Genomic DNA, 23,972 nt, shown 5'->3' on the forward strand with positions numbered 1-23,972 from the left:
AAACAGGATTCAGCCTCAAGGAGAGGACAAAGCTGGCAAAAGCTGGATGGGGATTGGGCATATTAGTACTCCAGACAGATGGGCTGCTATGCAGGGCGGGACACTATTTCCAGCTAGGACCTGGGAGACAACCAGGAAATCAATGCAGAAGGCAGCACATAAACCCAGGCAATAACAGAGGGGCTGGGAGCAGAGACTGCAGTCTGGGGGCCCACCCAGCCTGTGCCTGTGTGGAGGGAGGAGCTGGGAACATTGGAGCCTGGGAGAATGAAGATCAGGAGGGCCTGGAGCCTGGAAGCGGAGGAGGCAGGACACAGATGCTAACTGGGGGTGGATTCAGAGGGAGAATCAAGCACACACTGTGGGTTAAACATCAGGAAAGACTCCAGACAGGAGGTTGAGAGAAAAGCAGGTGAGCCTGTGGAAGTGTCAGCACAAAGCACCAAGCGTAAGAACTCTAGGAGGTCAGAGAATGGGTCTGTCCCTTGGGTTCTGCTCTGCCTTGCTGGTGCCCTATTTCCTGCTTCTTAAATCCACTGCCTTGAGGAAAAGAGATGGAGGATCAAACGGAGCCCAGGCTTGTCCTGTCCTCAGGAGTCACTCCCTATGCCCACCTGCTCTCAGCTAGCCTGAGGAAGGATGGGTGAGGGGCTGGGAGCTGGGAAGGTCAGGGAGATCATCACCACAGTGATGCCCACTCCCCAGCCCCCAGCACCAACGACAGCAGGAATCTAAACAGGCAGGCTGAGCAGATGCAGGTCCCCAGCTCCAGGGCTGGGAGGCCAGCAAGCAAACAAACAAACAGCCAGCAAATGTGTCCCCATGCCCCAGGGTCAGGCTGCCGCAGCGGCTACACCTGCTTTGGCAAAGCAGTTACTTTGAAGCCCAGCCTGATGTGAAAGAATATGCAGCACCCAGGGAAAAAATAGGGGGGTTTAATGATGTGAAATAGCTCTGTGTGCAATCTGGGTGCACGACAAGGGCTGCTGAGAGCCTCTAAAAGCTTCCCCAGCCTGGCCTGCCTCTGAGGCGGGCCCATTATGTTGTTTGCTTCCTTGTGATCAGGGTGAAGCCAGCCCCTGGCAGCTCTGGCTCCATCCACACTGCTCCTTCCTCCCAACTCCAGGCACCCATGGGGCCCCCACCACAGGTCATCAGGCACGAGGCTGGCTGCCCCAGCAATTCCTAGATAAATCAATTAGGATAAATGAGCTTAGTGATGTACAATGCCCTTGCTCTACCGCGTACCTTCTGAACTATTAGTTCTCTAGAGAAGATTAATTACAGAGTGCCATACTAATGCTCTTTTAATGGAATCTGTTATTTAAGTGTAAGAAGAGCTGGTATTGAATGTATGGGAGTTAGATACCTGTTATGTGCATTCCAAATCAGGGGCAATGGATGGAGCTAACCTCAGGATGGACCTGTTGATACAGAAAAAAAAAGCCAGTAATCAGTCGCAACCCTGCAGAAGGTTGCACCAAGTCCTGGATGATTTACCTGGAATTGATTGCATGTGTTTGTTGAATTAACTGTTTACCCTACTTGAACAGGCATTCTTATGTTGATAGAAACAGAGTAGGAAAATGGAGAAGGAAATGTTGAAGGGCGGGAGTGGTGACTTATTTAAGTCACCAAGTGGGTTATAGACAGGAAGAGCTCATTTGACTTGGAGATATATTAATAGAGTTATAACATCATGAGCAAAAGAGGTTTTAATCTTGCCCTAGACCAGGGGTATCTAACCTTTTGGTGTCTCTGGGCCATACTGGAAGAAGAGTTGTCTTGGGCCACACATTAAATACATTGTGACATGTAATCACACACACATAAAAAAATCTCATAATGTTTTAAGCAAACATACAATTTTGTGTTGGGTTGCATTCACAGCCATCCTGGGCTGCATGCAGCCCACAGGCCATGGGTGGATACCCCTGCCCTAGACAGTCCAGTCAGTGTAGGAAGTCATGTTTCCCAAGTGACACAGACCAGTGGGGACATAGCGAGTGGACAGTAACTAGAATGATTTCAGTTCTGAAAACTGAATTCCATGAAAGTTGCAGGGAGCCCCTGGGAGATGAAGATGGAGGAAGGCCAAGCTGGGGGTCACTCATTCCCTAAAGCAATGGCTCTTAGTCCTGGCTGCTTCTTAGAATCACCCGAGGCGACCTTTAGAAAATACCAATGCCCATACCTCCATCTCTCCCAGAAATTCTGACTCACTTGGCCTGAGGCATTAGTAATTTTTTTAAAGCCCCCCAGAGAACTACTGTTCTAAAGGATCGCAGGTGGGAGGCATGGCACTCATTATGTGCAACTCCTGAGAACGGCACACATAAGGATAAATGGAAGCTTTTGTCTTAATATGTTGGAACCCTGAGGGGTGGGCCAGCAGAGGACGGGGTAGGAGTGAAGTGGAGGGAGGGGTTCAGGACAAGGTCTGGCTCCTCTGTGGAGGGTGTTGTCAGCCATTGAGGCACAGCACTAAGCGGGTAGGACAGGCAGAGAGAGCCACATGGAAGTGGAAATAGCTTGCAACCAGCTTCATATTTGGTTACTGAACCTTTGTAAAGGAGAACACGGAGGAGTCAGCCCTGTCACAGGATTCCCAGCCCCAGGAGTCCCATGGGGCTAGGGGCAAGGCACCAGGTGTTTCTGGGCAGAGGAAACACTCAGAGATGACTGAGAGGGTCAGAGCAATATGGGCCAAGGGTCCCAGCCAGATGCCAGGTTCTCCAGAGGGAGCAGGGTCCCGCCCTTAGGCAGGAGGAGCCTGGCAGGACCAGGGCAGGAGACCCAGGGCCCCAGCCTCCTAGACAAAGTTTCAGTACTGGATTGTGGTCCTGGAAGAGTCCATCAGAACCAGAAGCTCCTCTGAGCAAGAATAGCGGGAGCATCTGGGGGCCAGGGAGTGAGCCTTTCCTGAGCACCTACTAGAAGCCAGGCAGGCCCTGTGCAGCGCCTTCACGGCCAACATCCCCTTACTCCGAACAGTGGCCCTGCTAGTCATGGGAAGTTGCGGACTCATTACAGATGTGAAAACTGAGGCTCAGAGAGCACAGAAGACCTGCCTGGCCACAGCCAGGATCTGACTGCAAAGCTTTTTCCGTGGCCCTAGCCAGAAGATCCATGCTGCCCTGTGGTGGGCTGTCTACACCCAGAAGTAAAAGCCGCAACAGCAGGCACTCAGGGAGAAAGAGAGCCAGCCCACCCTCCCCCACCCCCAGAAAGGAAGAGGGGGAATCTAAGAGGTCCTCGGAGCCCCAAGAAGTCAAGGTGGGGGATACAGGATGCTGTGTGAGGCCGAGACAGGGGCAGGAGCTCAGTGCTGTGTGCTGCTGGTTTCTCTAAGCCAGAGATTCTGAGAAGCCCCAGTGTCATCTGCCAAATGGACACGGCAGCCTCTGTGCTGCCCCCTGCCATGAGGTGATGGGGATAAGAGACTTGAAAACACCACACACCCCAAATAGTGCAGAGTCACCTTACTCTCTGTGATGAGCCATGAGCTCCTAACACCTACAGTCTCTCTCTCTCTCTCACACACACACACACACACACACACACATAGACACAGACACAATTACACCATATTCATTTCCCTGTTGTCACCCCTAAGCCTTTGGTGCAGGCTTGTTTAAATATTCCAGCTCAGTGTCAATAAGACCCAAGTCCTTCTAGGCTTGGGCCAGAATAGCAAATCAGCAGTGGGGTGCCCTTTAAAGGCACAAGACAATAAATATTTGGTAAAGGAGAGAACGAATGAAGGAGTGAAAGAATGACAATGCACTGCAGTTGCAACCCTAACAATTCACATACACAGAATACAGTGAACAAGGAGGTCTAATGCATTTTATCTCAAATTACCCCGTGACAGCTACTATTATTCCCACTTCATGGATGAGGCATCTGAAGTTCAGGGAGGGTAAGTCACTTTCCCAAAGACACATAGCTGGAAAGTGGAGCAGAAAGCTGTGGAGCAGGGAGTCAGGTGAGGCCTGCACTTCAATTATCTCAAGAATTATTTAATGCCCCCGTGAACTGCCCAGAGGCTCGCCTAGCCTCCCTGGCTCACCTTCTCCCATCTCCTTCTATCCCCTTACCTTGCCTTCTTTTCTCCCTAGGACCGCTCACTGATTCCATTCCTCACTGTTTTGTGTGCCAGGGTCCGCCTGTCCCACCAGCAGGCCAGCTCCGGAGAGCTGGGCCCCGCCCCTGTGTTGAACACAGAATCTCCAGCACCTAGGAGAGTGCCCTGCACAAAATGTCCCTCCTGACAACAATTCCTGCCTGGCTGAGGGATTGGGGGGGGCGGGGGGGCGGGGGGGGGGGGCGGACACAATGAGCTTGTGGGAGAGGAGGGAGGCATTATTCCTAGTGACAGAGATGACCCTTCCATGTCTTCCTCTGCCAAGATGCAGTGAACAAATGTGAGATTGGTTACAAATTATTTCTGCCATCTTTCATACAATGCAGTTAACAGCTGGCTGAACTACAATATAGCAATTGTATAAATTTCAAGGGCATTTTCATGTTTCAATTTCCTTATGTATTTCTAGTTGACCAGACTGGATGGAATGTACCACTAACTGCAATCCCATCACCTGGCTCACTGGGCAGGAGGGCAGCAGCTTGGGTGTAACTTCCCAAGGCCACAGAGGGGAGAGGAAAACGGTCTGGGACAGGCAAGGGCTGGAGAAGGACCTGCTATTAAATGTTGGCCAGTGGCTGTAATCTGTAAACCCCATCCCTCCTTTTCCATCGGGGCCTCTGTTTGACCAACTTCCATCCACCTGCTTTATCTGGTCAGATCCTTCTCTCTTGGGACCTTAAGGCCATTTCCTAACACATGTCCACACAAAACAATGACTTACGTAAAGACAGTCCCACTTCAAATTCAAAGCCATACAGTAGATATAGAGGAGGAGAGATGTTGAGAAAGAGGGGGCTCTATTTGGAAAAGTTATAATCCACTGGGAGTCGGGGAGAAGGGAAACATTCAGAGCTTTTTAAGGCTGGAACAAAAACTTGTTCATCACACGCTGGTCCCTGGCAAAGAGGCTGGAACACAGCAGGGACTAAGCAATATTGCCCAAATAATGAATGAATGAATGAATGAATGAACATAATCTAAAGACCATGCATCGGCCTGCTGGTTCCAAATCCTGGTTCCGCCATTCTTGCAATCCTGGGCCAATCACCTGAGCACGGCGAGTGGCGGTTTCCACGTCTTCATCACCAGCAGAGCAGTCAGAGTGAGAAGGTGTCACATGACCCTCTCCCCCAATTTTCCAGAGGGAGAGAAAATCTTGTAACTGTCAGGAACATGTTAGAACTGTCACTTGTGAAACAGAAGTCCCAGTTCTGTTTGTTTTGCAATGATGTAAACTTCACAGTTTTTCCTTCCAGATAAAAAATATAAGCCTTCCACTGCTACAGCCAAGAAATCTATAAACCTCAAACACTGTTGCGCCGCCCTTGCCCAAGGTCTAGGATAGAGAGACAGTGCTAGTGGGGTCCTTGTGACCACCAGCCCTGACCTTCCCTGCCAACAAGGAGGCATCAGGGAAGCACAACTCACAGCCATGGGGAAAGCCAAGGGGCAGGGGAAGAGCCTGGGAAGCGAGCCTCAGGACACCGACAGCACTGACAGCAGGGGAAGGGGCTGGGAGAGGTGAGCTCCCTTGGAAGTGGGCCAGCAAGGACGGGGGAGAATTGCCGGATTCTGTCCTGTCTTAGCCTCAGCCCAGCCTGGCTTTGAGAACAACAGCAGCAGTAACAACAGCCAATTTAGTGAGCGTCTACTATGTGCCAGGCACCATGCTAATTACTTAACATACAGAATCTCATTTAATCTTTATGGCTTTTCCACAATGCAGATATTATTGTATTGATCCCCATCTGCAGGTCCTTGTGTAATAATCTCCTCACCAGGAGTGTGGGCTGGACCTAGTCACTGCCTTCAAGGAGCAGAACAGGGCAAATGTGATGGCATGGCACTTCTGTGACTAGGCTGTAAAAGGCTGTGACTTCTGTTTCATTCTCATTCTCTCTCTCTCTCTCCTCCTCCTACTCCTCTTCCTCCTCCTTCTCCTCTCCCTCTCCTTCTCCTCTTTTAAAATCAATGAAATACAAAGAGCGTATCCACCTTGTGGCCTCATGGAGCTGTTGTGAAGATTCAATGGGATGGTACCCAGGTGCTTAATAAACATTTACTGAATGAAGGAGGCTGCACTCCCGCCTCAGACCACAACTCTCAGTCCAGTGCTCTCCCCACCGCCCACTCTGCTCAAGGCACCCACAGGGCAGCGGGGCTGGCTGTCAGGGAGGTGGCGTCCATGAGCCCATTCGCTGCACAGTCTCTCAGCACCAGGACTCCCAGCCCTGCAGAGCCAACCTTCCTGCAGCCACAGGAGACTCCGCCCTGCCCCCACCTGTCCCTGCTTCCATAGCCACAGACAGCAGCCCAGTGGCCAGCCTGCCCCTCCACCCTGTAGGACAGTGCTCAGGATACCCTGCCTCAAAGAGCAACATCCCCATCCAGGCTTGACCCTGGCAGGGGATGGATAAATTCTGAGGCACAGAAATAACCCTCTCTGTGCCTCAGTTTCCTCCTCTGTAGAATGGGGACGAATGTGTCTACTTCTCAGGACTGCTACAGGAAGCCTGTGAGACAAGGTCTGGCAAAAACCCTTCTCTTGTTCAGATGTAAGGAGTTTGTCCCACCAGAATGAAGTCCCTGGACCTCTCTGCTGCCACCTGACCTCCTTCCGAGCCTAAGAGCTGAGCCACTTGTCCCTCCCTTCAGGTCCAGAAGCCTCCCAAGGTCAGCGCCTGTGTGGGCCTGAGGGCCAGGGGAGGGGGTGTCGGGCAGAGGCCTCTTCCTAAAGGCCTCTGGGAGCACGGATGGCACAGGCCCTTGTGATGCTTCCCTAGGAAGTTCTTCCCAAGATCTGCCTTGTGTCCTTCCAGCTGCAGGAGCCCAGGCCCCAGGCCCAGCAAGCACAGTGATTGAAGGCAGTGGCATCACCCTCCCTGCACCTGAGGCAGCAGAGTGAGGGGAGAGACTGAGGGAGGGGACAGATAAATTGCAGCCCAGCCTCCAATTTACAGCCCTGCATCCCTAGGGTGGGACAGGCGTTCACAAAGCTCAAAAACTTCTCCAATTTTCAGAAATATAAATTTCAGCTCCTCTGCGTCCATGTCTCTCTCTCAAGCAGCTCTGTCTGAGAGTGTCTGTCCATCCCCTGCCACCCCCTAAGTGGTGACCAGGACTGAGACCACCTGGTGCAGGCCCCTGGGCAGAGTGAGCCCAGGCACCCCCGCCCCCAGCCCAGAGATCCTGGCTCACCTAGGACCAGCCTGCAGCAGCTGCCTGGGAATAGCAGTCCCCCTCTCTCAGTTATGATGAGCTCCTTATCTCTCTGTGCAAATTAGGAGCACTTCATGGTAATCCAGCCTGCTCTCAGCCGCAGCAGACGCTGCAGAATAAAAGAGCTGGATCTGAGTCATCGAACGTTTACGCTCCACCACCACCCCATCCCCCCAGCAGTCAGGCCTATGAGGAGAGGGTGACATGGCCTGTCCTCCCCCTTCGCTGAGTCTCCTCCCCAGCCTGAGCCCTTCCCTGGTGTCCAGGTGCCCAAGAGTCCACGGCCAGTTTCCCCACGGCTCATGTGGGTGTCCACACAAACAGGGCTCACACCCCACAGGAGGCACCAATAACAATAATACCCACCACTGACAGAGACCTCGGGACCAGTCAGGCACTGCACCAAGTGCTCTGCAGGAAGAGCCTAGTGAAATCCTCAGGGCAGCGCTGTGAGGTTGGAGCTGCAGCCCCGTCTCCCAGATGAAGGGCAGAGGAGCAGAGGGCTTCGGCCAAGGTCACAGTGCTGACAAGTGGTGGGAATGAACGGCAACTTCACCGCCATCTAAAACCCTACGAACTGCACCCTTGGCCCCTGCCGCATGCCCCCGGGGACGGTCAGATTTTTTGTGTCAATGCAGATGTCCATACACATTCCCAGAATGTGACCATTCACGTCCTCTTGTGTCCGGGACTCGAAGTTAGATTTTCTTCCCCAAAAGGAGTGTGAGATGGGCTGTAAACTACAGGCCCAGGCTATAAAGCAGAAAATCAATCTGTGATGGAGGGAGCTGCGGCCTCCCAGAGGTGCACATCACAGCCAGCCCAGCGAGCCAGGGAGCCGGCGAGGCACCAGCAGCTGGGAGGACCAACCCCTCGCCACCCTGCCTCCCTGCTCAGAAGGCAGGACCCGCAGGGCTCTGCAGTGTCTCCAGGTTGCTGTTGCCCCGACAGGTCCCCACTTCTACCTCCTGCTTGCAGGCGGTGGCTCTTTTGCAGGTGTTGAATTCCAAATGCAGTGAAGAAATAAATATTTTAAAGCTCCGTGGCCTGAGTCACTACTGGATTTTGGTGGCAGCTAATGCTCTGCAGCTGGCCCTGCCCAGGGGCCTGCTTAGCATGCAATTAAGATGCAAAATAACATCCCTCAAAAGCTCCCCTCCGAGCCTCTTTGCTTCTCCCTTCCAGGCCTTGGTGGATTGAGAAAGTTGGGGAACAGTGGGGAGGTGCTTCTCCTACCACCCCTATTGGCAAGGTTTCAGGCCAGGTTCATGGGCTTGGAGCAGAGCCAGGCCTAGGGTGGGGAGTCTTCAGCTGCCCCTCCCCCTGGCTGCCTGTAAGCCACCCCCACACCACAGCACACACCAGCGTAAAAAAGCGAACCAGTGATCCAATTTGAACTTTTCAGTGGTACCCCATTGGCTGGAGGTCATAATCCAGACCACTGACAGTGACTGCCAAGCCTGAACACTCGGGTGGCCCCTCGCCAGTCTGACCTTCTCTGTCCTCCCACCCCCTCTCTCCAGCCACACGGGCCTTCTTTCTTTTCCCCCAAACAAACACAGCTTTTCCCTGCCCCAGGACCTTTGCACCACTTTCTCCTGATGTGCACATGGCTGGCTCCCATTAAACCTTAAATATCCCCTCTTAGACCACCCCCCACGTAATAAAAGGCACTCGCTATGTGCCAGGCCCTGCACCAGCTCCTTTATAATAACCCAGGGGGGCACCGAGCTGTTACCTGGTCCAGGGCCCCATGGGTTGGAACCCAGGCACTCTCACTTCAGCCTGGGTCCTTAACCACTACACCGAACTGTCTCTGACTCAAGTGGCTTCCCTCCCCCATCTCCCTCCTGGCCCCTTCCCCACTATTTGGTTATCTTGTCTGTCACCCCAATTGAAAGTCACCAGTTCATGAACACTGGAGGCTTTTTTACCTTATCCTCTCCTGACTCCCCAGCTCCCACAGCAGTGCCTGGCCGGACTAGATGCTCAGTACATTGGATGAATGAAAGAACAAATACATGAAATGTTCCCATTTTCTCCACCTCCTCCTGCCCTTCTCTGTGGAGCTTCAGAGTCAGGCTAGTGACACACGCAAGCAGCACCTTGTCCTCTGCACTATGGTGATCCCTCACGAAGAGACAGTTGGCACTTTTATCAGGACTTCTCAGTTAGAACTCCTCCTGCTACAGCTGGTTCCAGAAGTACGAGACAAAGAGACACACGGGAAGTGTGCGGTTCCCGAACAGCAATGGGGTAGCAGGGGTCGGGCAGGACGGGCACGCCAAGGGAGCACCAGACCTGCTGGAGGAATCACGCCAGCGGGCCAGCAGGCAGCTGCATGGATCTCCAAATCCACATCTGGCCGTGGGGGGGGGGCGGGGAGGGGGGCGGGGGTTTACTTCCTGACCACAAACCACATTCCTCAGCACTCTCAGGCAACAGGACCGTCAGTTATGAGGACCACTGTACAACAGAAATGTGTGTGAGGGCAAAGCTCTGGTGTCCTTAGGTGACCGCAAGGTAAAAATGGACCAGCAGAGCGAGGTGGCTGCTGAAAATATTTAGTTCATTCTTAGGCTATATCAATAGGAGTATGATGTGCAGATTCAGGGAGGTGACTGTCTCCCTGTACCTGCTCTGACCAGACCTTCCTGGAGTATTGCACACAGTTATCACACAGGGTTGGGTGTTAGAACGTACTGGGCTAGAACATGGGGGATCTCAGCCACCGCCTACACTGGAACAAAGAAGGTGTGTGTCGTCAGCTAAATACCTGGCCACCGATTCTCCATTATCAGAAGCAACTGAGGCATAGCCTCTGGCATCCTGTTGGAAACTGGTTGAATCCTCACGGCCCCTCCCCTCTCCGTTGAGCTGTTCCCAGAAATGAGGCCCATAAACCTCCGGGGACTTTCTGTCCCAGAATCAGCCATCCCTGATCAGAGGACATTGTCTCGCAAACACCTACACAGAGGCCGGATCTCAGTGTCCCACCTCGAATAAAATCCCTGATTGAATCTTTTTGGCTTCTGGTCCTTTCTTAGCCACCGTGGCTACCTAACATAGGGGAACCTTACCAACTTTGACTGTGTAAAGGAGGCAGCTCCAGGCCGACTGAAGAAACTGCAACTGCTCAGCCAGGAGGAGAGTAAACCCAGAAGGCCTTGACCTTTGTTTGTACGCCTGAAAGGCTGCCCTGGAGAGGGAGCTCAACCTGGTGGGAGAAGGAAGATTTAGTTACGGGACTTGTATGGTAAAGGAACACCCCGCTGGGGTGTTACTAACCCACTGGTTAGTAACACTCTTGTGGTGAGCGGTGGTCAAGCCAAGACTAGAAGCCAGTTGTGGGAGATGACATGGAGGGTGCTGGATCTGGGAAGGGTGAGCCTGAAGAAATGAACCCGGCGACTCAGAGTGTGTCCCGGGGCCAGTAGCATGACCACACTGGCTCCTGTCTTCAGGCCCCGGGGCCTCCGGCAGAGGGTTCTCCAGGCTGGTGGGGGAGGCAGCAGCTCACTACTTGGGAAGGAGTGCATGTGCAGAGATGGGGGCTTGTAAGGTGGGGTGCTCAGTTCTGGGGGAGTGGGGAGATAGGGACAGCTACCAGAAAAAGCTTTTAAAATGATGATCCACTTTTTTCAAGGTCACAGGGCAGGGACAAAACAGTCACAGAATGCCAGTGCCTGGCTCCCAGAGCCTCTCTGCCTCCAGAAAAGTCAGCTCCCTTTCTTACCCTGGGCGAGGCACTCACGCTGCACAAGTGGCAGCTCACTGATCTGGAACGCAGGTGTGGTGCCAACTCCAGTAGCAGGCCATGGGCACGGTGTCAGTGCATCTGCAGGACGGAGGGCGAGCCTGACAGTCGGGGTGGGTCGAAAGCAGAAGCATCAGGGCCATGCGTGAGATAGTCCTGGGCCATCAAGGTTGCGAATGGGAGCTGAGCACAAGTAGAAACATTAATCCCATGGGTCTGGGACACCAGAGAGAGCCTGAGCTTCCCTGCTGGTGTAGCAATCCCCAAGGAGACACAGGGCAGGGGCCTGGGGCCCTGGGCAGCTCCTTGGATGGTGTGGGGGCAGCAGCTGCTATAAGAAAAAGGGGAGGGGTGAGTTCAAGGGCCAGAATCGACATGCCTCTCACACTGAGGCCCCGTCACCCTCTGCTTCAGGTGTGGCCAGCGGCCCTGGGGGACAGCTCACAGCCCAGGGTGGCCCAACCACAGAAGTGTCACACAGAGACATCGGGGATGACAGCCAACAGGGCCTGCTGCATCAGAATGCAGGCCCTGCAATCAAGGGCTCCCTGCCCTTGGGCTTCCCAGAGGGTAAAAGGTGAGCATAGGACTCGGTGACCTCAGCAGCCCAGAAGCTGCAGACCCATATGTCCCCCTCGGGGTAGGGAGCTTGTTGAGGGGCAGCTCTCACAAGCCACATGATGTTGGGCACATGACCTGTCTCTTTTGAGCTGCATCGGCCCCCTCTGGTAGATGGGGTCCCAGCCCAGCCTTCCAGGGTCCCTGGGGGAATGAAATGACATGATGAACAGCGAGCGCTCTGTGAACCCTCCAGGGCGACCAGCACGTGAAGGCCCTGCAAACCCCTGCAGACCACTGCGCCACCGAACAGTTCCTTTACTCTTCCCCAGCACACAGCACAACTGGCTAGTCAACGTCCATTCATGATTAGTAAAAATGTTGACCTTGAAGCCAAATGGCCCAGGTTCAGGAGCCAGTGCTACCACATCTTGGTTGTGTGGCCATGGCTAGTTGCCTCTATTTTCCCATCTGTAAAATGGGGGGAATAGAAGACCCCACAGGGCTGTAGCAGGGATTAAATAAATCAGTAAGAGCTCAAGGGTGAGCTACAATCGCCCCTGCTGGTGTTGTGCCTAACATCACCTACCCTCCTCCACAATGCACACGCACCGGCATGTGCACATGCACACATCCATGCTCAGGCACACGCACCCACACACGACAGACAGCAGCTCCATAAGAGCAGGCAAGCAGCCTGCCGGGTTCACGGAAGGAGCCCCGGCACGTAGCTCAGTGCCTCACACACAGCACTTTCCCGATCAACACTTGTCGTCTGAACAAAGGTGAATGTTTGTGTTGGGCAGTTCAGTGTGCAGCTCTCCTCTGCCCTCACCACCCTCTTCGAAGCTCCAGCTCCTGCAGAGCCACTCCCACTGCCTCCTCCTCTCCCCACCTCTCGCCCTTCCCGCAGCCTCTGCTGTGTCTTACTGAGAAGCAAAGGTGAACTCGGGTACAGAGCTGAATCTGGACTTCCCTCTTCCTAGGTGTGTGCCCTAAAGCAACTTCTTTCCATACCTCTCTGAGCCTCGTTTCCTCCTCTGCACCACAAGGGCAATTACCCTCATTAGCCAGCACACAGGCTGGAACAAAACAGGCTCCAAAACTGTTTCCCCGGGGAGTGTGGCTTCTCCAAACCCCACCCCTAATGAACTTTACCTCTTCCATGCTCAGATCTGACTGCAGTCCCTCCCAAGCCTGTTTCCCTACCCTTGACTCTGCAAAGGTCAAGGCCACGGTCTATAGCTCCCACAGTCAACTCCTGGTCCATCCGGTTGTTGCTCCCATATGAACCCAGCTGCTCAAGCCCCGTTGAGGACAAAGACTGTGGCTTCTGTGTCACGTCTCTTAGACTCCTCATCCCTCTCTCAGCATCCAGGAGGCTGCTCGAAGAAGGCCCAACTTCCCAAGCTCCTCTGGGGCCCAGTGGGTGGGGGTCCTGATCCCCAGAGATGGGTTAATGCATCTGGCATGAGCCCCCACTCAGAACATGTAAGTGCACACACATGGGAACACACACACACGGACTGATGTGGGAGCGCCCAAGACAAGAACAAAGGTTCGAGAATGTATCAGTGCAGACACACACACACACACACACACACACACACACACACACATGGGTTTGCCAAATGCGCACATGCAGAGTGGGGAATGGGATGGGTGCCCACTGCCCAAGAACAGGGCTGAGTGACCCAAGCAAACCACTCTCTATCAAGGCACATCACCAACTCCCCCACCATACTCATGTCCCCAAGGAGAAGTCAGAAAAGACAATGTAGGAACGAGGCCTTCGGGGCTGGAGGTGGGCCAGGAAGTGTCTGAGGGAAAGCACAGCCAGCCCTTCTGACCCCCAGGTCCATGCCACCATGTTCTCAGGACATCAGGGGGGTCAAGCCCAGGCCTCCCATCCCCACCCCCACCCCCTAGCAGCTGCCTGCGGAGCTGACTGGTGGGGCTCAGCTCCGTCCCAACAACGAGCTGTTGCCACCTAGAGTCATTCCCAGGCATCTCTAGGCCCTGCTGGCTGCCCGGCCCCACTCTCAGCTCCCTGCCCACTCCCACATTTGGAGGATGTTGGGTGGGTGGGGGGCAGCAGCTAAAAGCAGGAGAGATGACAGAGCGGAGTGGGAGTGGGCTAGGGGAGCAGGCAGGCTGGGCACTTCCAGGCAGGGTTCATGAGCGCTAGCTTCTAGCTCCAGTCAGGTCAATAGCTCTCCATGTGGCCTCAGGCAAGTCCCTGCCCTCCTGCGGCCTCAGTTTACCCATTTGTAAAAGGACAAATATTTGTGTACAGGACTGTATGGCAACAGATCTCACCAGTGCTGCGCTGTCTGGGGACCTCCAGGGCTAGGACTCATGGGGAGTGGGGAGGTCTTCTAATGAGGCCGGGCCAAGGGGGACATCGCAGCTCATTCTGCCTCCGCCATCACAGCCAAAAAGCTGGTGCTGCCCTGGGTTCAAATCCCAGCTCCACTACTTTCTCACTGTGGGGCTTGGAGCCAGGTGCTCAGTCTTTCTTCCTCGACACGATGAATGGAGACACAACACTTGGCATGGTCCCTAGGTCACAGAGGGTCCCCAGTGGATGCCGTGACTAGCTATACTAATGCCTGTCCAAGAGGGCCAGCAGTGGCTTCATTAGGGCCCAAATAATCCACACGTGTTTCTCCTGTGTCCCTTTTACCTGAATGGAACCTGCCAGAAGCTGACTGAAGAGGCAACTATTTCCCTGAATTGGAAGAACATGGGTCACACGGTGGAAACCCTGGCAACCAGCCCCAAAAGAATGGGGGAGGGGGAGCTGGCTGCCGCATCCCAGCCACCTCCATGGTGGTCTCCCAGACAACAGGCTGAGGGCACCCCCAGCCCAGGCCCCTCCAGTCTCCCAGAGGCCACCAGGCCTCTCCCCTGCCACCAAAAAAAATGGGCACTTGACCCACTCACCCCTCAAGTCTCTCCACATTTAGTCTGTGCAGGTCACAGAGCCCCTCCACCACCCAAGTCCAGGCCAGTGGGGGCTCCCACACCCTGGGTACCGGCACCTATGAGGCTGCAGCTGCACCCACAGCCCCTGGGTCCCCACCACCACCCTCCAGGATCTGCCACAGGCTCCCTGATTGCTAATTTAGACTTTCCTGCCATCCCACGCAGGGGAATCAGGGGAAATCAAATTACCGAGTTATTCACTCTTTTTGTACAGCTGATGGGCTGATTAGCTGTCAATCACAGCCCGCATTAACATCTGACACTGTGTGCATAACAATACCAGTCACATTAAGGAAACCTTTCCCTTTCTCTCTAAAGGGAGCCAGGAGGGGAGAAAAGGGAGAGAGGAGGAGGCAGAAAGAGGCACTGAAGAGAGAAGGAGGAAATTCAATCAGCATAATTAGCTCAATCAGAGGAGAGCAGCACTTCACCAGCTGAGCAGAGCTATCGCCACAGCCAAAGGCCCCCGGCTGACCAGCTGCTCCAGAGCCTCTGCCCACCCTACCGTGCAACCTGCGCCTGGCCTCTCTCTGCAGCCACAGTCTGGCCAAGACAGGAGCCCATCCAGTCAGTCAACCACATGGCCCCGCCTTGAGGCACTTTTTGCTCCAATCAGGCAGGCCCATTCCTGCCTGCTCTTCTGGGATTGGCTCTGACTAAAGAAGAAAAATGTAAAACTCCAAGGACTGAGGCAGAGGTGGGAGTGGGGATGGGTGGACTGGAAAAGGAGGAAGAGTGCCTGTTGGAATCCAAGTTTGTGATTCTTTTGTGGAAGAGACTCCCTTACGTTTTGTAAACCATCCTGCTGTTCTTCCTGCTCCCTCCTCCTGAGGGTCCTCCAAAGTTCCCACCTGCACCTTCTGGCGCTGAGCAGCCCTTCCAATTTGACCTTCTCGAGGCTGAACTGCCCGTTTCTTCACTTGATCCTACAGTACAGGGTTTCAAGCGCCTTCCCTCTCCTGCCTTCCCCTTGGGGACCCTCTCCAACTTTTCACTCTCCCTGAAACTAATCCATGTTCCTGGTCTGTTGTAACTAACTGGGAGTCCTTGGGGAACTCAGTTTTCCCATCTGCAAAATGGGATGCCTCTGAGGGCCCTCCAGACTAGATCTGCAGGGTCTCTGGGTCTGCAGGGTCCATACTCTGGACCCTGCAGCTGCCCCACCGGGGGAGGGATGGCTGCTTGGAGCTATTTTCCCAACCCCGGCATGGGGAGAGCCTCTGGCAGTCAGCCCCACTCGCCATTCAGTCCCCTCAGGACGTCCTGTGCCTGAAGCAGAATAAACCGATAGCATCCTTGGAAAGAACTGAGCGTGTCCCCAGCCCACGGACTGACGGTCCAGACGTTGTGTTTGCAGAGGTGCCCAGGCAGGCAGCCTTCTTGCTGATTTGCTTTCTCGTCACCAGAAACAGATCTCACATGGCTGAGTTCAGCCTTCTTAGCAGTGCTCTGACCCAGTGAGCAAGTCACAGACAGGCCACGTGATGGGCCTACAGTGGCATCAACGACAACCATCAGGGAGGAGAGAGAGCCGATGCCCAGGGAGCTGCAGGTGGATTCAGGGAAGTCCATGCCAAGGAAGGCCTGAGTCGCACCACGGCTGTCCCCACCTGGTCCAGTGTACTAGTTTGCTCAGGCAGCCATAACAGAATCCCACAAACCGGATGGCTTCGGAAATGTGAGGAAATACTTACATTTCTGAAGACTTAAAGTCCAAGGTCAAGGTGTCGGCAGGTTTGGTTTCTCCTGAGGCCTCTCTCCTTGGCTTGCGGACGGCTGTCTTCTCTGTGTATCCTCACACGGCCTTTGCTCTGTGTGCCCACATCCCTGGCGAGTCCGTGTGTCCCCTCTCGTCCTTTTATAAGGACACCAGTCAGGTTAGGTTAGGGTCCATCCCAAGGCCTCATGGTAATTTAATTACCTCTTTCAAGACCCTGTCTCCAAATACAGTCACATTCCGCTGCGGGTCAAGACTTCAACAAACGAGTTCTGGGGGGAGGGGGCGAGGAGACACCATCTAGCCGATAACAGCCCTCCTACAACACCCAGCCTGTAACACCCTGTAACCTTGTTGTTCTTGATGTTGATGTTGCTAGTAGCCAGCGCCTGTCTAGCACTTAGACAAGGGTCTAAAAGCTTTCAATGTGCTCATAAAATCCTCCGGGAGCTGAGCAGGTCCCATGAGGAAGGTATTGTTATTGTCCCAACTCCACACCTGGGAACACGGAGGTACGAGGAGGGTAAGTAACCCACCAGGCTAGTAAATGGGAGGGCCGAGATTCAGATTCAGGCAGCTGGCTCCTGAGTCCACACTCTCCGCAAGTCTATTACATGTCTGTCTACACGGCCCACAGAGGCCCAGAGACAGTGCAGGCCGTCTTTGCCAGCCCCAGGGAGCAAGCTGCCCCTGGTCTCCAGCCCAGCAGCCTCCACTGTAAGGCCAGCCAGGTGACCGTGAGCCCAGGCCGGCTACCCAGCCCTCTCAGCCCTGAGAGCCCAGATGCCACCCTGGCTCTTGGGCGGGTCTCCATGTGAAGCAGCTGGGAGTGCATCTGAATGAACAGCTGTCGGCGTCTACTGAGCCCTTGACGATGCGCCAGGCCCTGTGCTGAGTGCTCTGCAGATGTGATGTTGTTTAATCCTTGGATCAACCTACATCCAGAGGCCAGTATTGTGCCCATTCTCTCCCCTGCCCCCGCAAGATCTCCCAGACGGACCTCAGCCAACCACACCCAGGGCCACTTTGGAGCCACGAGAACTGGTCTTCTTAGGCATTTTAACTAACTTACTCACCCATTCCAAAAATCGCTGGTTAGTGCCCCCCTGTGCCGGGCACTGTCCTGGGTGTCAGGCATGAATGAATGGGAAAAATAATAGAAACGATTCCTGTCTTTGTGAAGCTTATTGTCTAGCAGGTTCAGATGGAAAACAAACAGGTATGGAAACAAAGAAAGACAATTGTTGTAGGCAGTGATAAATGCAATAAAGAAATAAAACTGCAGTGGTTTGCTTGGCAGTGGTAGGTGAAAGAAATATAAACATCTATTTGTTTAAGCCACTGTTCTTTGGAGTTTGTCACAACCAAATGTAATCTTAAATAAGACAATACTGCATCTCTCCAGCAATAATTTAAATATCTTACCTCATTTACTCCTCACTGACCTCACTCCCGGGTTGGGAGTGAATGATGGGGTGCAGCTGCTTTACAGGGAGTGGTCAGGGGAGGCCACCCTCAGGAGGTAACATGTGAACTGAGATCTGAATAAGGACCCAGCAAGGAGGGAGGAGGGCAGACAAGACAAAGAAGACACTGAGTGAGTGCAAAGGCCCTGGGGCACGTTCAAGGGACCACAGGAGGCCCCACTTGGCAGGAGCGGAGAGAACAGGGGGCTGGTGGGAGATGTTCACGAGTTTCTGCCCCTGAGTTTACCTTCACATCACCATCGAGGATGCAGCGACACTTCCTCCCAGTGCCCAATCCAAATTCTTCGACTGCCCTTTAAACCTCACTGCCTTGCTCTGTCTTCCGTGAAGCCCAAACTAAAATCTGAAACAACTCATCACAGTGCTCCTCTCCCTTGGCCTCAGAGCGCCCCCTCTCTGACACAGCACCACCCCACCCAGAAGGCAGGAGCCGCCCCCCTGCCCTCAAGCACTTCCAGGTGGCATTTAAAGGGGTGGCAGGGGTTGAGCTAGAGCCTCTACCAGCTCAGGAAAAAAAAAATCTCCTTTCTGATGTTTCCAGCTGCCTCCCTCTGCAGGCTGTCAGAGCGTGACAGGGAACATTTCTTGCCAAAGGTCCCCTAGTGTTACCGCCTAAACACACTCATAAATCCTTGCCTGAACCCAGAAGCAAGGCCCTGTGTTGAAAGTAAGAGAGGCAGGGAGACCTATAGAGAACCCTTCACCCCTCTCCATTCTATTTTCCCCTCCTTGCCTTCCCAGCCCCCAGCTGCAGAAAGTGGAAAACATTTTCAAGAGCCAGAATGCCTGGACCCTCGTGTCTGTATCCCCAGCTACCAGCCATGTCTCGTGGGAGTGACGGATGAATCAACAAACAAGCACAATGCACACCGTAATAAACCCATGACCTAGGATGGGGGAAAGCCCATGGTTACGTGAGGTGGGGGAATATCTGTTCACTTATTCATTCAAGGGGTATTGATCGAACACATACTCTACACCAGGTGCTGTGCCAGGCACTTGAATCAGTTAGAGTCTGGTTAAAAAAAATTTTTTTCACCCAGTGGGAATTTAATGCAGGGGATTGGACACACAGGTGATGGAAGAGCTAAGAGGTCAAATTAGCACCATCTATTGTTAAATTAGCACCAGCAGGAAGCCACTAGCAAGTTAGGGTCATTGAGAGAAGATGATTTTACTAGATCCCAGAAACCAGAGTTGCCCTGCAGGGAAGTAAACCCCAGGGAAGGCTGCCCAGCAGACTGAAGATGTAGTCACTGTGAGAGATGCTGCCCTAGGCAGAGAAAAGGTGAGAAACGCTCCGGCTTCTCCCTTCCATCCTCTGGTCTCCTGCCAGTGCCTCTTACTGGCCAAACCCAGCCAGAACACAGCTCACCAGGAGCCTGGAAAACACAGACCATAGGAGTCAACCATCCTCCTCCTCCCCACAACAGAGGAGAGAAGTGGAAGAGCAAAAGATGGATTTGAAGGCAAACTATCAAATGAGTGGCACACTCCTAACAACTGCATAGAGAGGGGACACTTGGTGTGGGTTCTAAAGCATGAATGGAGCTTCCCAAGCAAAAAGGAGAGAAGAGTAGAGAAAAGAGCAGATTTAAACACAGAGGACGTGGCTTATTCAGCTAATGACAAAGCATTCTGCTTGGATGCCAGGAAGGGTATATGAGCAGAAGCAACAAGAAATTGGGGACCGCCCTGGTTGGCGTAGCTCAGTGGATTGAGCGCAGGCTGGGAACCAAAGTGTCCCAGGTTCGATTCCCAGCCAGGGTACATGCCTGGGTTGCAGGCCATAACCCCCAGCAACCACACATTGATGTTTCTCTCTCTCTCTCTATCTCCCTCCCTTCCCTCTCTAAAAATAAATAAATAAAATCTTTAAAACAAAAAAAGAAATTGGGGACCAATTTGAAGGGCCTTGAGGACTAAGCTCAGAGGGTTGGATTTTATCTTACAGGCAGTGGGGGCCCCATGAGATCTCAGTCACAGACAACTTATTGGTAAAGAGGAAGGACCCCAGTTGAGAAGAGAGGCAGCGAAGAGCCTTTTCAATGGTCCTAGTGAGTGATGATGAAGTCTGAACTAGAGCTATTTCCACGGAGACTCAGGGAGAGTGTGGATTGAAGAGAATTTTAGGATGTGGAGCCAACAGAGCTTCGTGGTTGGCTGTCTATGAAAGAGAGAGAGAGAGAAATAAAATCTGACGATATTTGGGGTGCTGTCTAGATCTTTCTCCCCACCTTTTCTCCCTCTAGGGCCACCTGTGGAAGAGGCCTCCACTTATTTTTTAATATCCAGTCTCCCTTTCTTTCTGTTGCATCAGAATCCCCATTTTTAGCTGGACAAAAGTTCTCCCAGAATAGAATAAAAACTACATTTCCCGCCCTGGCTGGCATAGCTCAGTGGATCGAGTGTGGGCTGTGAACCAAAGTGTCACAGGTTCGATTCCCAGCCAGGGCACATGCCTGGGTTGCAGGCCATAACCCCCAGCAACCGCACATTGATGTTTCTTTCTCTCTCTCTCTCTCTCTCTCTCTCTCTCTCTCTCACCCTCCCTTCCCTCTCTAAAAAAAATAAATAAATAAATCTTAAAAAAAAACTACACATCCCAGCATCTCTTGCAGCTAGATATAGCCATGTGACTATATTCTAGCCAATGAGATATAAGTAGAAGTGTCACATGGTTGCTTTTGGGGAGCCTTCCTTAAAGGCAGCAGGCCTGTGTCCTTTGACCGCCCCTCCCTTTGTTCCCCTTCCTCATCCTGCTACCTGGTCAGTAGGTACGAAGAATGGACTTTGGCCAGTATTTTTGACCAGGGAGCTAAAAGGAGCCTGGGTACCTGAGGACTTGAAGGAGTAGATTGGCAATCAGCCTCTGAGTTGTGTCTAATCTCACAGACAGCTGCTTTCCTGATTGAGGGAGCTTTGTGTTGCCTACATCAGACATGTAGGTGAAAGAAAAATAAACATCTATTTGTTTAAGCCACTGTTCTTTTGAGTTTGTCACAACCAAACTTAATCCTCAATAATACAATACTCCATCTCTCCAGCATTAATTTAAATATCTTATCTCATGTACTCCTCAACAATCCAGTGGTATAGATAAGATCAATGCACCCAATTTACAGATGAGGCTCGATGATATTAATTCACTTGTCCAAGGTCACCCAATGAGCAGGTGGTGCAGGTGAAATCTGAGATCTGGCAGTTGGACCCCAAATACTCTGACTTCATCAGTGCCACCCTCTTTCCCCTTCTCCAATGCTTTCCACCTTCTCCCCTGCTTCTTTCAGCCTGACATGGGCTTCCAGCTATAATAATGGCCTGAATAATAAGGATAAAAATAATAAGAGCACCGAGGTTTGTTCTTTTGTAGAACTAAACAATTTCCCATTATTTTTGCCAACAAATTAGTCTTAATTGCACTGTGGCATCATTAGGCAGCATTTGGGAAAACATAGAAGGTCCCCAGAATGTCAAGAATATAATTTGATCAACAAAACATCTAAAAGAGGAAAAAATCAGTAGATGATTATTTAAGAAAAAACATTGAATTTTATAATCTATCCTTTTAACTCCTCGCTTTGTGAAAGACAGATCACACCTTGGTGGCCTCTGGGCTCTTCCTCCCTGAACAGTTGCTGAGCTGCCCGTGACCCTTCCAGCTGAATTTGCCCCCTGCTGTCAGCTGGAGGGGAGGGAGTTATTTCACTGAGAGAGAAGGGTTATTTGGGTTATTTCCCTGCTTTTTTACTCTTGCCCCTCTACAATCTGATCGGCAGAGAGCAGCCAGATCATGGCACTCCTCGGCTCAAACACTGTCAGTACCTTCTGATCGTACTTAGAATAAAAAACCAACTCTTCATCATGACCTGCTAGGCCCTGCATGATCTGAACCTTGCCCATATGGGGCCTCATTGCCAAACCTCTGCCCTTCACAGAGAACACACCCGCCATAACACACCGGGATGCTCTCGCCTCGGGGTCTTTGCACTTGCTGTTCCCCCGTCTGGAACAGCCTCCCCCACAGATGTCCACATGACCCTTTCCCTCACCTCATTCAGGTGACCTCCCCAGAGAGGCCATGGCTACCTGCCACAAAACCATGTCCCTCATCGCTATTTATCTTCTTGATCTGCCTTTTGTCATTGAATTGATCACTATCTGCCATTACCATATAAATGTTTGTGTATGTTTTTTTGTCATGCCTTGTTCCCCAGGTAGAACATAAGCTTCGTGAGGGCAGGGACTGCATCTGGTTTGTTCAATGTTGAGCCTCCATGCCTAGAACAATGCGTGATGTGTGGTAGGTTCTCAATAAATATCAGTTGGAGGAGAGAAAAAGAAGGGGAGGGAGAGAGGGAGGGAGGAGAAAGCCGGACAGTACTGCAAAGGCAGGCATCAGAGAAGACGGAATAAATTACTTTTCAGAACCAAACACAATGAAATGCAGGAAGAGGGATTGGAGTTAAAAATAGGAAGCATTTTTTTGACAGAGATGTAAAGGACTGGAGCTGGGTGGTTGTGGGGCGGGGGGGGGGGGGGCGGTTAGCAAGAGATTTGCCATGAGGAAGTGGGCTCCGGTGGCTGTGTCAGAGCGAAGGAGGCTGGCTGGTTCCCAGGGGCAGCCTGGGGAGGGCGAGCAAGCAACTGGAACAGAAGGGATTGGGGACTCGGGGAGGGGTGGGTGAAGCAGAGGAGGTAGTTCTTTTCTCTGAACCTCCCCGCAAAGATGCAGAAGCAATCTCAAGTAGTGAATCATCCCTCTTTACAATCAAGCTGTTATTTAAAATGGAAAAAGGAAAAGAGACACGAAGAAAGAAAGAAAGCAGGAGATTATCGCCCGCCAGCTCTCTCCCAAATTCCCAGCAATCAGCCACTGAGTTGTGTCTAATCTCACGATGAGCTGCTTTCCTGATTGAGGGAGCTAATTGCAGGGCTGACACAGCTTCCCAGGAAAGTACTTGTACACAAAAAATGCCAAATGCTACCACCACCAATGAAAATACAGCCACGCACACTCACAAGAGGCCTGGGCTGCCAGAGTCCACACCCCACGGGGATGCTCTTGAGGCCAGTCGAAACCACCAGGAAACACCCAGGGGAGAAATTGGAAACACCCAGGGGAGAAACTGGTTGAGGACAGAACAGCAAGTTCACAAGAAGTGGAAGGGCAAGTGGCCAATAAACCTAGGAAGAAAGGTTCAACCTCACACATAGTCAAAGAAACGCCAGTTGCAACAACCGTGGTATCATTGTTATGGGTCCAATAAAAAAAGGTTTTGGAGGAAAAAATGCTCACGTTATCCTAGGTCTTTAGTGGGACAGACCCAAGACCCGGGGCAGATTTCATTGCTGTTGGGAGTGATTTATCATGGCGCCCAGGTGGAACGGGTCATAAGAGAACCATCTTTTTTGGCTGTGGTGGGCACAGAGCCCAGCGGACACAGGGCTCTTCTTAATAGAAAATATAGCTCGTCCTGATCTGGGAAGAGCCCAGCTCCAGCCACTTGCCTTCTGGTTGTCCCTGACCACCTGAATGGTGCCCAGAGAAAGGGCACTCCAGCCCACAAGGAGCCCCACCCTGGGCTCCCACGCTGTCTCTGCCCTCGGGCGGGGCCGAGCTCAGGTCTGTCTTTGGCCTCTTTCCCCCACCCCAAATCTAACCTCCTGTGGTGAAAGTGCCTAGTTTTGATCCCCCAGCCAGGCATCAGAGTCAGAGCAACTTGGATGGGAAAAAACAAGTTGCGAAGACAGTGGGCAAGACCAGCACCCTGAGGCTCCCATGACTGCCTGACAAAATAACAAACTCAGTTCTGGAGAAGATGCGGGGAGATGCACTTTCCTGGGTGCTGTTGGTGAGGGTGGGAGTTGATGTGCTCTTTCTGGAGGACAATTTGATAAAATGTTCATTCCCTTCAAACTGTTCCTTCCCTCCGCCCTTCTGAGAATCGGGAGGGGAAGGAGATGCTTCAGCCCCTTCCCCATGTCAGACGTCTCCTTCCCAATCCCTTAGGACTCTCCACCACCCCTTATAAAGGAGCAGTCGCCACCCGATTGATCTGAGTGTGAGTCGCCAATCAGTCCACGTCCTTTAGC

Source organism: Phyllostomus hastatus, unplaced genomic scaffold (genome assembly GCF_019186645.2).
Source record: "Phyllostomus hastatus isolate PE091 unplaced genomic scaffold, TTU_PhHast_1.1 phas_scaffold_182, whole genome shotgun sequence".
In the NCBI taxonomy this organism is placed as follows: domain Eukaryota; kingdom Metazoa; phylum Chordata; class Mammalia; order Chiroptera; family Phyllostomidae; genus Phyllostomus; species Phyllostomus hastatus.